This window comes from Marmota marmota, unplaced genomic scaffold (genome assembly GCF_001458135.2).
Source record: "Marmota marmota marmota unplaced genomic scaffold, marMar, whole genome shotgun sequence".
In the NCBI taxonomy this organism is placed as follows: Eukaryota; Metazoa; Chordata; class Mammalia; order Rodentia; family Sciuridae; genus Marmota; species Marmota marmota.
Window position 1 is genome coordinate 59,248,057 of NW_025999977.1, and position 17,229 is coordinate 59,265,285.

At 56.6% G+C, this 17,229-nt stretch overlaps 1 long non-coding RNA gene across 8 annotated transcripts in view; it reads left to right on the forward strand.

The window, feature by feature from the left end:
- Positions 1–16,425, forward strand: part of LOC125617289 — a 48,651-nt gene extending 32,226 nt beyond the window's left edge. The window contains exons 2-8 of one of the 8 annotated variants that reach the window (XR_007348273.1): positions 6,818–8,196; positions 9,093–9,271; positions 9,923–14,932; positions 15,112–15,422; positions 15,516–15,639; positions 15,747–15,859; positions 16,022–16,425. This is a non-coding gene — a long non-coding RNA (uncharacterized LOC125617289). Of the gene's footprint in view, positions 1–6,817; positions 8,197–9,092; positions 9,272–9,922; positions 14,933–15,111; positions 15,423–15,515; positions 15,860–16,021 lie in introns of all 8 variants that reach the window. The other 7 variants (XR_007348267.1, XR_007348272.1, XR_007348266.1 and 4 more) reach the window with 7 other exon arrangements.
- Positions 16,426–17,229: the final 804 nt, after the last annotated feature.

A 17,229-nucleotide genomic window follows, 5' to 3' on the forward strand; every position in this document is an offset into this window, starting at 1 on the left:
AATCCAGGGATCTGAGGACATCCATGCACCCTGGGTTCATGTTGAGTCAATCAGCACTTTTTTTAGTAAGGAGCTATTATCATGTGGAAATGGCTTGTTCACAGGGGATTTAAAACCCCCAGCATAGCCAATCATTGTTGCAGGGAGGAGTTGGGAGGAGAGGGAGGTCACAGGAGTGGACTGCAGAGCCAGCAGGAAGGGTCTTGGGCCCAGGGCTGCTTCTGGCCTGACCTTGCCTGTGCAGGAGCTCCGTGTCCTGCACAGACTGTGACCTGCTGCCATGGAGAAGCTGTCACGCTGGCTGAGGCTACTTTTGCTGATTCCAGATTGGCTGTTTGTGGTTCCTGCCCAGATTCCTAATTCTGCTCATTTCTGCTCCACAGAGAAATGACTGTCCCTCTTTGATGAAGAACACCCTTGGTATGTGGAGTCACCTCCTGAGTGACCCCCAAGGATGGGGGCAGGCCTGGTCCCCCCTCCCTGCTGACCGGGGGCAGATGGCCTGCAGCTTGGCCTGGGCTCCCTACTCAGCCCTCAGCATAAATAAGCCAGAAGGATGTCCCAGGTGGTCAGTCCTAGAGGCTCATGGGAGAGGCCCCCTGCAGGGGTGGACTTCAGAAATCAAGGTGGAAGAACATCTCAGGGTGCCAGATGTTCCAACAAGAGGAGACCTGCAGACAGGAGTGTTGAGACCCACTGTGGGAAGAGCCGGGGGCTGCCTGCCTCCCCCTCCCCAGTCACCCAGACTCTCCTGCCTGCTTCTGGAGCAGGATGTCCTGCCTGAAGGGCTTGGAGGCTGGAGGCTGGTGGCCGGCTGGTTGCGAGGCAGCCCCTTCCGTGGGGACAGCTTTACTGGCAGAGTTCACGGCTGACATGTAGCTGAAGCCTCTTGCCCCTCGGAGCCTCCGGAGCCAACGCTTGAGGCTGCTCCAGCCACACCTTTGTTTTGGAGGCTCCTGCTGATGGGGCTGCCAGGATCCGGATGTGTCCTAGACCAGGGCTGTCCTGCAGGTCCTGGGGTCAGGGCTGTCCTGCAGGTCCTGGGGTCTGCAGGAGCTGTAGGAGGCGGGCTCCCTGCAAGCACAGGCCCAGACGGCACGCGTGCTGAGCGCCCACCGATGCTCTGCTGGGCCAAGCGCACGTTCCCTTATTTTAAAGCTCACATTCTATTTTACATTTCCAGGCTGCCTCTTGTCATGACATGAATCTGAGTGTGTAATAATCTGAAGCCCGAAGGCTGGGTAGATTTTTCTTAAAGCTCCATCTGCTTTTTAATTAGTGCAGATTCCTCCAAGATTCTCATGCTAATTGCTCATCAGTCTCGGTTCTGGGTGCTCTGAGGGCTGCTCCGTGCTTGTGAGCCACAGCAGTGGGGAAGGTGCCAGGCTGGGGTGTAGCCACGGACCACAGTGACCAGGCTGAGTGGCAAAGCTCCTCGCTGCTCACCAGGCCCCATGCAGCAGCTTAATCTCAGGATCTTACACACAGGCACCAAAGCACACGGATTTCCCCTGCCACGTGGCCGAGAGCATGCTGAACAGAGCAGGAGGGCTCCTGAGGCGTCCTGGGCTCTCCACCTGTGTGCTCAGCTCCCTGGTCACTTGGAGGAGGCCAGCGGTGGAGGGCACCCAGGGCAGTGTCCACACCAGCCCTGCTTGTGGTCATTCTCAAGCCAGTGGCCGCCTTGAGCACAGTAATGCCTGCTCAGCGTCCTTGAAATCAAGGCGTACCTGCCGGGGAGAAGTTAGTCCCCCTCCCGACACCACTGTGGGGTCATCCTGGCATGGCCGCTGGCTCCTGCTCAGGGGAAGCCTGCCCTTGGAGCAGGGGATCGCAGATTTTGTTTGGCTGTGTGTTGGAGACGAAGCCCAGGGGCCCTCCTCAGCCCTGCCCTCCTCTTTCCTCCAGGGCCAGTCTCCTGCTGGCCATGCACGTTCGGTTGCTTTTGTCCTGACTTACAAGAGGCAGGAGGCCCCTGTGGCCTGCCTGCCCTGGGGTCCAGAATCAGGAGCCAGTGCAGCTGGTCCTTGATCCTCCTCTGCAGCCTCCAGTGCCTGGCCCTCAGTCGGCTCAGCACTCAGCAGGACTAGGAGGGGCCGTTCACTGTCTTCCGGAGCAGCGCCCAGAGTCAAGGCTCATCACGCCCAGCGCCTTGCCTCCCGGCACCCGGCGCTCACCTTGGAAGCTGCGGGCTCCTTCGGGGTTCACCTCTGCGTCCAGTGATGCGCTCCTGCCCTCACACTGGTGGAGGTAGCTGATACTGTCTGGCTGGAAGGCGGAGGAGTCCTTCCTCAGCGCCTGGCTCTGCCTCTCTCCGCCCTGTCCAGGCAGAGGTCAGCAGCCTAGCCAGACTCTGCCAACTGGGCCTGCAGCTCCTGTTCCCTTGGGGGCTCAGTGCCCTCCGAGCAGGCCCCCTTCCTGCACAGCTCTGTGTGTCCTGGGCACTGTCGGCAGGCTGACTTCGGGAGACGGATCTACTGACCGGCTGCTCGCCTGGGGCCACTTGAGGACGCCTGGTCTCTTCAGAACAGCCTCCTCCAGGCCTTGGCCTCTGGGTGGACCCAGGCGGGGTTGTGGGGAGAGGGCATTCTGTTCCCATCTTCGCAGCCCCGAGCCTGCCCCAGGCTTCCACTCTGAGCACCTGGGGCCAGGGCCTCTCGGGCTCAGCTTCTTTAGAGCATCCCTGGAAGCCAGCTCTGCGTGTGGGGTCCTCCCGGAGGAAGGTGTGGGGGTGCCATGCTGACCTGGGGAGGTCCTGAGATCCCGGTCCCCGTGCTGGCCTCACCACTCCACTTCATCGCACGCCCTCTCCCCGGCCACCTGCCTTGGTGGGCCTCTGCCCCAGCCCCAACTGTCCACTAAGACTGGGCCTGTCTGCCCACCATGGGCCCCATTTGTCCACCCTACGTTCACAACCTTGCTGTTACCTGGCACCCCAGCACCTTCTCCTCACACACTCATGCATGCTCACACACTCACACACTCACGCACACCCTCACGCACAACCTCACACACACACCCTCATGCACACACACACACTCATGTACACCCTCTCACACACACACTCACGCAACCCTCACACACACACACACACATACTCATACACACACACCCTCAGGCACACACACATACACACTCACACCCTCACACATCCCCTCACATACACACATATACACACTCACAAACACCCTCACACACACACCCTCACACCCTCACACACATTCACTTACTCTGACATAATTAAACACACACTCATACACACCCTCACACACACTCACACATATTTTCACACACTCACATACTTGCACACACTCACACACACTCATAAACATACACTCATGTACACCCTCACACACACACTCACATACTCACATACATATACCCTCACACATATACTCACATACTCACATATATCCTCACACATACACATATTCACACACACACATGCACACCCTCATATAATTCACACACACTCAGATACACACACATACTGACACACTCACACATACATATACACACTCACACTCACACACACACATACATTCACACACACTCACACACACACATGTTGCACGTCGTTACTGACTGCATCATGACCCTCCCTTAATGCTGTGCTGAAGCTCGACTCCTCAGGGCACCTGAACCTGGAGCTGGGTCCCCAGAGGAAGTGATGTTTGGGGGCACAGGTGGGCCTCATCCACACGACTGTAAGAGGGGAGACGGCCAGAACCAGCCTGCACAGAGGAAGGGCCCTGAGGACCAGAGAGGAGTGGCCACCAATCGGGAAGGCACCTTGTCAGGTTCCGACTTGGACTCGCCAGATGACTCCCGGAGCTGCTGGTCATCTGTGTGTCCTCAGGGGACAGTCTACCCAGAGCCTTACTCAGGGTTACACCAGGCTGTGTTTTAAGATAACCTGTGACCTGTACGACTCGTCAGGTCCTTTGAAGATCAAGCCCTTATCAGACAGATGGCACCTGTGTTCTCCCATTCCATGGGTCCGCTGTTTGCCAAGTTGGTGACCCCTCCGTCATGCAGTCTGTCAGTTTGACGTAGTTCTACTTATTAGCTTACTTCTGTTGCCTGTGCTTTTGGTTTGCAGCAGTTAGATGATTTTATGATTCAGTCTTGGTGACTTGAGTGTCTCTAGAGATCCAGCTTAGTTTGCTGGTGTGTTGTGCCTAGTAGCCTATGGTAGTCCGCTTTCTTTCTGTGTCAGCAGATGCGACCTCTTTTCTTTAGTTTCTGATTTATTTGAGTCCTTACCCTCTTCCTTATTTTAGCAAACACTCTCTCGATTTCCTTTGTCTTAGAAGAAGCTTTATTAGTTTTGTTCATTTTTTCTATTCCAATTATTTCTGCTCTAATCTTTATTATTTCCTTCCTTCTGTTAATGTAGGGCTCGGTTCTTCTTTTTACTGCACTAGGAAGTGTCAATCAAGTTGCTTATTTAGGATCCTTTCCTATGTAGAGCATTTCACCATGAGCCTCCCTCTTAGTGCTGCTCTGGCAACATCACCTAAGCTTGGTATGATTGTTTCCTTTTTCATTCTTCAAGAATCATTTTTATTTCCCTTTGATTTCTTCTTTGACTTGATAATTGTTCAAGAGTGTGCTATTTAATTTCTACATATTTGTAAATTTTTTAGCTTTACTTTTGCTATTGATTTCTTGTTTCATTCCACTGTAGTAAAAATATATATTTGCTACGATCAGAATCTTAAATTAAGCAACACTTGTTTTTGAGCAAATACATCAACTATTCTGGGAAAAATTCATGTACAATTGGGAAGAAACTGTGTTCTGGGCAGGAGGTTCTGTGAGACTGGTAGGTGCCTGCCGTCTGTATTCCTTACTGGCCTGTCTGAACGTTCTGTCCACTATTGAAGTGGAGCACCCCAGGACCTGGTGCGGCCGCATTGCTGGTGTCCATTCAGTTTGTTTATGTCTTCGTGTGTCCTGCTGTTGGGTGCCCGATATGTCAAGAGTCACAGCCTCCTGGTGGCTCGACCCTTCTACCCTTAAGGGTCTGTCTCGTGGTCGTTGGATGGAAGGCTCATTGTGTCTCATGTAAACACAGCCACCTGTGGGCTCTGTCCCTTGGCTGTCCGGCTGTGTGTCTTCAACATGAGGGAGCTTTTGTCCACAGCGTGGAGTTGGGCCTCACCTTCGTGCCTGTGCGGCCACTCTGGGCCTTCGTGTTATCTGCATCTGCTGGTGCCCCCTCGGCCACGCCACCTTTAATCCATTTGTGGTTGACGCGCTGGTCAATGGACAGTGTCCACCTCGACCCGCTGGGGGCTCTCGGCTGGTTCTGTGGTAGTTCTGGCCTTTCCTCTCGTGCCGTCTGCCTCAGCACTCGGTGGCTGCTTGTCTGTACCCAGGTTCCTTTCCCTGTCTTTTGTGGGTCTTACATGTCCATTTTTCTTTTGGCATGTTCACCTGGGACCCACAAAACACCTTAAGGCCGCGGAAGTCTAACTGGTAACCACTGGGCTTCATCGCATCCTCTATGCTTTACCGCCCAACCCGGGTGGCTGTCATAATTGACATCATTGATATTCTTTATCTTCCAGTGGTTTTAAAGTCACAGTCATTTTACTGGGTTTGCACTGTAACTTTTATACCGGGGTTTAGAGTGACTGCCCGCTGCCGTCACAGCTGGGCAGTGTTGAGGTTGGTCTGTTGGCAGGCCTCGTCGGCCCCACTCGGACTTTCTGTGCCGTCCTGCAGCTGACCTGCATCCTCCTCCCGTTTCCCCTGCAGACCCCCTCCGGGGCAGACCAGCGCTGGCACAGTGCCGCAGCTTGGCCCCCCTGGGAAGTGCTGGATCTCGTCTGCGCCGGAGGACGGCTTCATCAGGGAGCCTTGGGTCACGAGGTTCCTCCTTCTTTGTCTCTCAGCACTTCACGGGACAATCCCACTTCGTCTGGACCCTGAGGGTTCTGCTGAAAACCCTCTGACGCTCTGAGGGAGGTTCCGTGTGTGTGCAGCTGCTTTTCTCTCATGTTTCCAGAATCGCCTCTGCCTTGTGACTGTTTGGATGGGTCTTGAGGGGGCTTCTTTTGGTTCACCTGATTTGATGTTTTGGGGCTTCCTGGATCTGGGTATTCATTTCTTCCCCCAACTTGGGAAGTCTTCGCTCATTATTTCCTGGAATGAGCTTTGGTTCCTTCTCTCCTCCGTTGGAACTTTACTAGTGCGGAGTATCTGCAGGTGGTGGCTGACGACCACTTCCTCTTCCTTCACCTCCTGACTTCCTCTTTCTTTTCCTCCTGTTTCCTTACTCTTCTGACTGAAGGGGCCTCCTACTCCAGGGACTGAGAATGAAGTCACTTGGGGGAGTCCCTTCCGAAGGTAGAACACGTGTCCCATCCCACAGGAGGATTAAGAGGCAGATCCCAACACACTAAACAAGGAGAAGCCCAAGGAATCCATGTCAAGAGTATCTTGATCAAACCGTCAAAATCAAGACAAAGGATGATTTTGGAAGTATTAGGAGAAAAGTGGTTTTTCAGATACTTGGGAACCTCTGTAAGAGCAGCAGAAGATTTCCCAGGCGAAACCTTATAGTGCTGGGTCCTTGGGGGCAGGACCGCAGTGGGGGAGGAAGGTTCTTCCTCTGGGGTGGGTGGACTGGGAGGATGACGTTCTGGGTTCCAGCCAGCCCAGTGTGGAGCTGCCTGGGGCAGGGTCACGACCTGCCCAGACCCAGGTCATGATCTGGGATTCTATTCTAGGCTTGGTTGATGGAGCCTGGGTCTTGGTGCCCCTTCTGACACTTAGTTATTGTTCCTTTCAATAAATTGTTTCGCAGGTTGCAGCAGCTAGAGGTGTTCTGGGCCACTCACACTAGGAGCCCGAGGGTGTGGTGCTCCTATCTGCTCTTACCTTGCACTCTCTCCTCCGGAACAGCCACAGGACCTTGGAAGACTACAGCAAGACCTCGTTGTCACCTGGCTCCTCTCCCATTTAGCGTGACCCAATCTGCTTACCCTGAATTACAGCCCCACATCTCCCAATCTCACCCACAGCTACACTTATCTTCTTGAAAATTATTTATTTAGCAAAAATATGTAGAGAGCCTGCTGGGTACTGGAGCCCAGGCGGGTCCCCTGAACATGCAGAGCACAGTCTGTTTCACAGTCTCTGCTCCACATTTATGGTCTCTGGATTCTTACTTATCCCCTGACTTCCACGCAGCTGGGTCTTCCTCCCGGCTGACCTTGGACTAAATGCCTTGTCCTCGGAGAGAGCTTTCTTGACCAGTGACTTAACATGAACCCCAAGGTGTATGTGGTGCCGGTCACTGCCCATCCCATGCTCCTGCCTCAGTCTGGATCATGTTCTAGAGTGTCCTGCTCCACATACACTGCTTGAGGCCACAGTGGACATCAGATTACACCCAGAGCAGCCAGTACTTATTCCTCTGGAGAAAGATTTCTACTCAGCAGGTGTGTAGAGAGGGGGCAGGCCCTGGGCAGGGTTGAGCAAACAGCCTGTGGACACATGGGAGTGGCCCTGCCTAGCCGCCTCCTTACACACTCACCGTCCCGGCTCACCGTTCACTATATCCTGAGAATGAGAACTGGCTCAGGTGTGCCTCGAAGATAGCCAAGAGTCATTGTCACCATTTGATCATGGACTGTCACAGTAGGACAGGATCAAAGAGCATATTAGAAGAGGGAGTTTTCACATCACTTCCAGATAATCTATTGTGGAAATCGGACACGGACCTATGCACCATCCTGGTTCTCCACCAAGGCAGTGGGCTGGTGGCTGGAGTACTGCCCCGAGCTCCCTCTGCTACCCTGAAGAGTCTGGAGTTGAGGGTACCCCCAGGACACATGGGGGAGGACTCTCTCCCACTTCTCTGCTCCCCAGTGCGGCTGCTCCTCCGCTCTGTTAGAGGAAGTCAGAGCCTCCTTCTCCATGTTCTTTCCAACTGGGCCACAGCTGCTCACAGGGGGGAGGCTGCAGGGTCTGGATGTCTGCTTCCCAAGGTCACGGGGTGATGGCAGCAGGAAGCTGAGGCCAGCCGGGGGGTAAGCGTCTCTGCGGCTGACCTATCCAGAGCACCATTCCTGTTTGCCGCCTGACCTGGGGCTGTACTAGAAACCTGTATGAGTGGAACTTCACTGAGAGCTACGGAAGAGAGGGAAGAGCCACTTCCCACACCACGGCGAATCCCACAGGGTGAGTGATCTCTCTCCCACATTGTGGGAGAGGCAGTAGCCCACTCAGGACCCCTGGGCCCCATCCACCTGGCTTGGAGCTGGGTAGAGGCTGGTTCTCAGTTCTTACTTGGCTGTAGAAGAGAAAGGTGTCTTCAAGGTCAATCGTCTGATTATGTCATCAGATGACATAATCAAAGTCTTCTCAGGTGTATTCAGTACAGTTACAACTGAGTGTAAGAAGACCCAGGTGATGACCTGGGACGGGTGAAGTCCTCTGGTCTGTGACAGTGGCAGCATCCGAATCTTCCCTCAGACCAGGATGGTGCCATTAGCCAAGCTGAAGAATCACTAAAATGCAGGCTTCTGTTGCTGTCCCCTGGGGTGCAGAGTTCTACTTGGGCTGTGTATGTTTGTCACAGTGTTTGAGAGGAGGTCTCGTCTGGTCTGCACATGCGTGGAGAGCACGCACAGTCCCTCAGTAAGCCTGCCCTGAGCCGGGCGCAGGCCTTGCTCGGGGTCTCCCAGGGAGTGACAGGAGCTATTTTGGCTATTTTGGCTTCCAGGACCAAAGAAGCGTGTGCTGTCCCAAGGGCACCAAGGTTGGAAGTCTGGGCTGCTCCTCGAGCGTCCCCTTCAGCAGGCAGTGAAGTCTCAGAAGGAGGTTGGACTAGCTGGTCTCCTGCATCCTTTCTAAGCCTGAATCCCATACAGAGCCCTTGACACTGCTCTAAATTAGATGCGTAGGACACACAACACGCTTCCTGATCTCTGAGGGTCGTGCCAGCAACACAGGCCCCTCGTTCGCACTTGCCCCCAGGGTTGGGTACCTAAGAGCCTCATCTGTGGCCCCCATCCTCAAATATATCAAAAGCTAATGCAAACAGAAGTTTATTTTGCTTTCTGTTTCCCCCATAGAACCCCTTGGAGTGCTGCTGTGTGCCTCAAAAGGAATACAGAGAGCTGAGCCGTGGATCAGGGTGCGGGTGTACGACTGAGGGACCTGCTTCCTCTCGCGCCATCTGCCTGAATACTGAAGCCTCATGTGGGGGTGGACACTGCTCAGCTCGCTTCAGTCCGACCAACAGCTGGGCGTGGTGAGTGTCCTGGGTGATCAGTCACTGCAGAGCTGGGGGCCTGACGCAGAAGCCTGGAGATGGACGCTTCTCGACATTGGTGGAGGTGGGGTGGGGTGGGGGGCGGCACACAGGTAAACCCACAGCAACGTCAGCATCACCGAGTGCACGCTGCCCCCACCCCTGAGCTCGGCACGCAGTGCCCCGAGGTCTTATGTTTCCCTTGTGATCCTGGGGCTGACGGGGCCAGCACTGTCGGGAGGCTCATGCAGACTGCGTACGGCTGGCCTGGGGAACTGCCGAGTTCACAATTCAATACATGGTTTCTATCAGATATGTATGGATTTCACGCTGGAAAAGCTGAGAAATCATCAAGACTCTGCAGGTCAGGGACCGTCTACGTCTCCCAGCTTAGGAACCCAAGGCGGCTCACTGGGTCCCCTGACTGGGCACCACAGGCTGCTGCACTCTCAAGGCAGCCCAGGGAGGACCCCTGTAGCCCTGAAGACCTCGGGTGCTGGCTGGCTGCTGCCAGGTTCCTGGGCCTCTGGCTCGAGATGGCAGCAGGCTGTCCTGAGAAGACTCTGGAAGCCCGAACTGGTGAGGAAGACCCAGAGCAGGGTCTTCTTGTGACCTAATCTCAGGTGTGGCACTTACTCTGCTTTATCTTAGTACTGAGTCACCGGGCCCAGTCCACGTGCAAGGCAAGCGGAACCAGAGGGGCACAGACACCAGGTCCTGGAGATGGTGACCTGTCACTATGTGAGTGGCTGGGATCACAAAGGACAGTGTGTCTTTGTTCCTGGCCCTGAGTAGCTTAGTGACAACTTAGTACAAGAAGCAGGTAGGTTGGCACATTTATTTTGATAAGTGCTCAAACATTTAGAAAGTGTGACGGTGGCCCAGGTGGCCCAGGGAAGGAGCGAACCAGCTCTGCTGTCAGAGGGTGGGGAGACGGAGAACTTTCTGGAAGAGGGGAATAGCAACCACTGTGGGAAACGAGGAGCCGACCCAGCCCTGCAAGGGTGGGTGCAGCTGACAGCCCCAGGGGCCACAGGCTCCTTCTCCTCATCCGAATGCCCCCGAGAACGTCAGGGTTGGCGTGCCGAGTGCTGTGGCTCTGGCAGCAATGGTACTGTTGAAGTAAAGAGGAGCGTGTGTCCGCGCCCGCCGAGCTCAGTCAGCCGCACTGCGCGCTTGCCGAGATGGCCTTGTAAACATCAAGTTATGAGGAAGTGCAGGGAATTATGTTAATCATATTCCTGAGAGCACTCGAGCAAGGGCTGTTTATCGAAAATATTGACAGGATGAAAAAAACGGTTGGAGTGATCCTTCCTCGGGGCTTTCTGGGACGCCACGGATGTGAGGGCTGTTTTGACGCTGGGATGGGTTGACAGATCAAGGATGCTCGCGTGACGTGAGGGGCCTGTGGGGCTCTGAGCAGCAGACTTTGGGAGGAAAACACCCTCAGGAGGTCACTCTGGTCCTGGGGGGAGGTGACTGTGGCCAGCTGATAAGGAAGAGGTCATTCGGATGCCGTCCTGCAGGATCTTCAGGGAGGTGGCTCAGGGGCTCAGCTTCACACACCGGGGGAGGCGTGTCCAGGCTCCGCGTGGGCCCCTGGATTTCCAGAGCCGTCTGTTCCTCCCCAGTGAACTGCAGAAGTTCACCACCTGCCTTCCCCAGGGCATGCCCCTGCGCCTGCAGGCTGCGTAGCCGCACCTCTGATGACCAGGTCAGAGAGACGCTGGGTGAGTCGTGGCCGCAGGCTCAGTTCTCGGAGAGCCTTGGGAATCTGCAGCCCAGCTGGTCTCTGGACGAAGCCTCTACTGTGATGTCATACGTGTGCAGCTTGGAGGACGGGCTACCCAGCCGAGATCCCGGCTTTGACTCCCAAACCAGCCACTTCCTGGAGTCTGACCCTGGGTGAGTGCAGGACCTGCTTCGCACTGTGAGAAGTCGGCGCCACCCTGGGATCGTGGGTTAGTGTGGGCTCAGAGGTTCTCGGTGTCGGTGGCATCCCTGCTCTGGGTGTGCTGACCAGTGTGGAAATTAGCCTCTCTCACTGTGGAGAGTCTTAGGGAGTCCCAGAGGCAGCAAATGTGGGCAGCGACAGGACCCTCCTGGACAGGGCTCTAGCTGCTCCATCTGTCTGCATGCCCATTTCCCCCCAGTGTGTGCCTGTGGCAGGAGAAGCCTGCCCACTGGTACTGACCTTTCCCTGCCCTAGTGCGGCCACTCAGAGAATCTGACGTGAATCAGCCAGGTGAGCCCATCCAGGTGCAGTTAGCCGGGCCCTGGGGCCCTGGTCTAGGAGACCCATTTCTCTGAAGAGGAGCTGCTCTCAGAAGTGGGGCACCCTGAGGAGCTGGCCCACCCACACAGGGTCTGCCGCATGTCGGGATGTGACTCATGACCCTGAAGTGCGTGCCACCTGGGGGGTGGGGAGCAGGTGAGGGAGCTTCATTAGGTCAGGTTCCGCTGGGACATTTCCATGGGGGAATCTGTGACTTCTTTAAAAATCCTGTAAAGTTAGCTTCTTTATTATAAAAGAATGTGTTTTAAAACCTGAAAGTTTCAAGAAACATGCAGAGAAGACATTTGCAGCAGTAGTTGGTTGTGCAAGGCTGTTGGACATATTTATTTCTCTGCTTTAGAATTTTCTGTGAACTTGTGAGGCAACGGTAGCTGAGCAAGGTGTCAGGAGGGTCAGTGCCAATGGAGAGAGGCCACCTTAAAAGGGCTTGTGCGGGAGGAGCAGGCCAGATGTCCTGTGCAGAGCCGCTGCTGGGTTCCCAGGAGAGGGGACACCTGGTCCTGGGGGCAGAAGCTCTTGTCTGCTCCCATCTAGGCGCAGCCCCACCTGCTCTGCAGGAGCCCCCTTCCTGCGGCGCTCCTGGGAGCTTTGGTTTCTTTGCCATTCCCGGGGCATCGCGCCTGGACTAATAGGTCCCCTGGATCTCACCCTGGCAGCGATGCCTCCCCACCTCTGACGGCTTGCCCCTGCCTTCTCAAGGCCCCGCACTTACTCCATGACTCTAGGGGCCCGTGCCTACCAGCCAGCCCTGTCCTTCACCTGCATTCTGCTGGACCTGCTGGTGCTGTCTGCTGGCCGGGCGGCTCTGGGATGCCGCGGGTGCTCCGCGGGCACGTGGGCGCTCTAGTGGTGAGAACCAGGGTGTGCTCAGACAGCTGAAGGCTCCTCTCCTGGGTCTGTGGAGGCGGAGTGGAGCAGCTCTTTTGGGTTTTGCTTTGCTTTCTCTCCACACTGGGACTCGCCTTTGACGTCTCGGTCCGGGAGGCTCCGTTCCTGGAGACACACGTCATCGGCAGCATCTCTGACGCGTCCCCTGATGCCTTCTCTCACATGGTGTCTCTCCCTGGAGGCCCTTGGCTCTGGTGCAAGCAGGATCGGGCAGGCCCACTCTGCCCCTTTACCCAACATGCCCAGGTGGGTCTCAACCCCAGGGGACACAGTGGCTTGACTCAGGCAACCTGTCAAGTGGCTGTGACTGACAGTTGTTGGACCCTCCGTCCAGGTGTGGGCTGCCCCTTCTGGACACTGCCCTGACTCTCAAGTCCAAGGTTGATGGAACGTTTATTGGGCATCTGCTACCTGCTGGGCTCAGCCTGGTCACTTCCATATTGGCTACCTCACCTGGTGTCCATATTAGAGCCTGTATTTTCGTCGCTGGGAGACAGGACTCAGGGTGATTAATAAGCTGTCAGATTGTAGACTGACCTGTGCTGTGACGTGCTCAGACAGTCAGGTCCGAAGAGACAGGGCCAAGCGCACCCACGAACGCTGGGTTCTCAGCCAGTGCGGCGCCCACCGCCAGACCCTCGCACCAGAGTCTGGCGTCACCCTGGGTCTTCCCACCCACCAGGCCACCTGCAGGTGCACTGGCTCCACCACCAAGTTCCGGAACCCCAGCCCTCCTCTCCCGATCCCTGATGCAGTCAGGCCCACTCTGCCTCAGCTCCTGCTGGGCTCTGGTAGCAGCTGTGGTCCTTGGTGGCCCATGAGACGTGTCTCTCCTCTGCTGGAAATCCTCCTGACTCTCCCTTGCTCCAGGTCAAGGGTCAGCTCTGACAGCTGCATCTCCTGGCTCACCCATGCCTGCAGGGCCCTCCCTGCCCGGCCCTGCCCGGCCCTGCCCAGCCCTGCCCAGGCCCGGCTTCTGCTCTCTGGGGCCCCCCTCGGTCCCCAGGCCCAGCCACTCCGGGCCCAGCTCTGCCTTTGTTGCCACTTCCTGGAGTATTTTCCCCTAGCTAGTCACATGGCGGTGTCTCAGCCGGTGTCACTCCCAGAGCCAATATCACCCAGAGATGTCACCTCCTGAGGCAATGTCACCCTCAGAAGCAGTGTCAGCCACCAGAGATGTCACCCCTTGAGAAGATGTCACTCCCAGAGGAAATGTCAACTCCAGAGGTGAGGGCACCCCCAGAGACAATGGCACCCCCAGAGATGTCACTTCCAGAGCTGGTGTCCCTCCCAGAATCAGTGTCACCCCCAGAGGAGTTGTCAGTTCCCAGAGGTGATGTCATCCCTGGAGAAGATGTCATTCCCAGACAAGATGTCACCTCCTGAAGTGATGTCAGCTCCCAGAAGAGATGTCACCCCATGTCACCCCAGAAGCAGTGACACTTCCTGAGGGGAGGTTGGCTCCCAGAGGGGACGACCCCTGAGGAGCTCTCGGTCCCGACCTTCCCTGCCCATGGCTCCCGGCTGCCTCCATGTCTGCTCTTCCTCTGTCCCTTGCTGGCAGTCTCTTCCCAAATTACAAACACACCCACGAGGCTGAGGCGGGCGGGAGTGGCCGCTCTACCTGGGCCTGGGAGAGACTGGCCACCAGGAAGCTCCTCTCCTCCTCTCGGAGGCGCCTGCTGTGGGGGCTCTCCACATGCTCAGGACGATGGCTGCAGCAGGACGTGGCCCTGGCTGGCCTCGGACTAGACCCTGGGCCACCCCATCTGACAGTGATGGGAATTCTGCCTGGTGGGGTCCAGGCCATGGGCCCCCCCGGGGCGGGCCTGAGAGTGTGGGGCGGGGTGGCTAAAGGGAGGAGGATGAGGCTGAGGAACAGGGGTTGGGCTGGTGGACACTGGGTGCCGCGCAGGCCGCTGTGTGCCGTCCAGGAGCCGTGGCGGTGGGTGGCCGTCCCTGTGTTTCTTACCCTCTCCCCTCGGAACAGAAGCTCGGTAAGACGAGGTCTCACGTTCCTTCTGGGAAGGAACTCAACAACGCCTGTGGAGTGGAGGAGCGGTAGGAGCCCGTGGGAAGGCGGGACTCCACCCACGTTCTCTGCCCCCCAGCGCTCCTCCCAAGGCAAGTTCTCCCCGAAGCTCCCGCCCCGAGGGCACCTGGGGTGCAGGCTCAGTGTGCTCCGGGCCTCTGTGGCCTGCCAGCTGGTGGCCCCGGCCCTCCCCACACTCCCTGTCCTCAGCACAGGAGGAGCCCGTGGCAGCAGCCGGTCCACGTGGGAACGGGCAGGAGAACGAGGCCATCCGGGAGCCTGTGGAGCCACGACTTCACGCCCCCCGGAGCTGGCGGTAGACGGGGGCGTCTCCTGTCACCTCTAGCTCTGCCTCGCCTCCTCAGCTGTTGGATATTCCCCCACTTGTCCCGTCATCGTCATCCCCACCGAGGGCCCGAGCGATCACGCCTGCCGACCCTCCGAGGTCTGTTCTGAGGGCAGAAGGGCGTTTCTGTGGCCCGAGGCGAGGCTCCGCGTGGCTTAGGATAGCCTCCCTGAGACCCCTGGAGGACAAACACGCTGGCCCTTGCTCTTACTTGATCTTACATAGTGTCCATCAGAACCGAACGAAGTGGATCGTTTCTTACATTTTTCTTTTGTAAGGTTCCTTTTGTCCTCTTGGTGGGGACTAGATGCAAGGCCATTCCCTGCTCCTTCACCACATTGCAGCAAGGCCACCTGGGCACGGTGCACGCCTGGACCTCGGAGGGCACCGTCAGCACAGAACACCCGCCCTGCGGCTCCTCCTCTCCCCCGTGCTACTGAATACCTAGTTGGTGAGAGACGATGGAGCCACATGGTAGACCATGCCTACCGCTCACATAGGACCCACCACTGACACCCGGAGGCGGCTCTTCATCACCGCCCACCCCCGCCGGCTTCTGGCTTCTCCACTTTTCTCCACTTTGCACTAGGTGAGTTCTGAGCTGTGTGGGCAGCCATACATCACCTCCAGCGATTCTGGGGCTGCCAAGGGTAAGGCATGAGTGCTGGCCTCTTGTCCTCAGGTTATCACGGTTGTCCAGATACAGACACATGAGACGTGCAGGCGCAGGGCTGACCCACCCAGAGGGGTCCGGCTGGGACGGGGGCTGCTGGCATTCTCTGGGCTTTACACCTGGGATTTCTGCAGTATTGGACTTTCCTCATTCCCTCTTTTCTCCAGGGACCAGCCCTTCGCCCCTGCAGCCCCGAGGCAGTTACTCACAGCCACCTTTTACTGTCACATTTTTGATTAGGAAAATAAACGCAGCCCCACCAGCTCCCAGCCTCAACCTGCATTTGACCCACCCACCACCAGGCAGAGTCCCGTGTCCACCGCGCAGTCAGCACTGGGAGTTGCTGCATGCAGGTCAGTGCCCCTCCCTCCATGGTGGTCCAGCAGAGGACGGCTGGCCGCCAAGGTCTGAGTGAGCAGTCAGAGGCTCTGGGTAAGCCACCGCCTGTGACTTGTGACCATGCTTCCCGTGTGGCCACGCTGTCTCATGAAGTGCTTTGTGCTTTCTGCCTTCAGGCCGTCACTCCAAGAGATTGCACAAGAGACTCCAGGAGAAGCCCACTCCTAGGGTTTTCAGTAAACAGAAACGACAAAAAGATGACCCTTTAGTGTACGTTCACCAGCAGTGTCGAGAGGCCAATGAGCGCACGGAAGTTAGAAGTGCACACCTGTGGCGGTTCCCAGACGTCACCTGGACACAAGACACGGTGTCTGGCCCCTGCCCTGTGCACACCTGGGCCCACACTGGGAGTCATGCATGAAGAACTGCGCAGAGCGCCCACCTGCTCCCAGCACCTGGCCTCTCTGAGGAGGCTCCTTACAGCAGCCTTGTACGTCAAGCCCACCACCTTGTTCTGTGAAGCTCCGCTCAATGTCTCCCAACACGATTAATTGGAATCATGGCATAAAAAATGATAAAACTAAAAAATTCAAGTGTGAGTGTTAATGTGATAATTAAACTCACTAATTAAGAATATTTCAGCTGAGCATGGTGGCACACGCCTGTAATCCCAGTGTCAAGGGAGGCAGAGGCAGGAGGATCACAAGTTTGAGGCCAGCGTGGGTAACTTTGTGAGGCTCTGTCTCAAAATAAAAAGTAAACAGGGCTGGGGATGTAGCTCAGTGGTACACTGTCCCTGGGTTCGATCCCCAGGACCAAAAGTCATTAGGGAATCGTTCAGTTCCTTGTCCAAAGGTCGGAAGCTGGGAAGTGGAGGGGACTGAGGGGCCTGGTGTCCTCGTTGTTTGAGTCACCTGGAGGACAGCTGGGAGCTCTGTCGCTCCCATGCTTGAAGCATCCTTGCCCAAGAGGACCTGATGGAGACAGTGGCCTCCAGGCAAGCGCAGATGGCCCTCCCACCTGCTGAGCCATCTCGGAGTGGGGATTGCACTTGCGATGGGCTCGGCCAGCGCTGTCAGTGCAGGGACAGGCAGTGTGCTGTACGCTTGTGGGCTGCAGCTCTCTCCTCCACTGCAGCCTGAAGCCCCGCCCAGGGCCGGGGAAGGCTTCATTGGCAAGAGGAGGTAGCGCCCCAGCTGGCCAACTCCCATCTAAAGGGATCCCCCACGGTAGCTGAGAGCTTGGAAAGCTTTCTAAGTCCTGCTTGGGCACGCGCTCACCTGGTCCTGTCACAGCTGAGAACCCAGGCCTAGGTCTCTTGAGTAAACTGCCCTGGCTATCAGCGAGTTAGTGGTAGAGGCAGTGCTCAGACCAGGCAGGACCA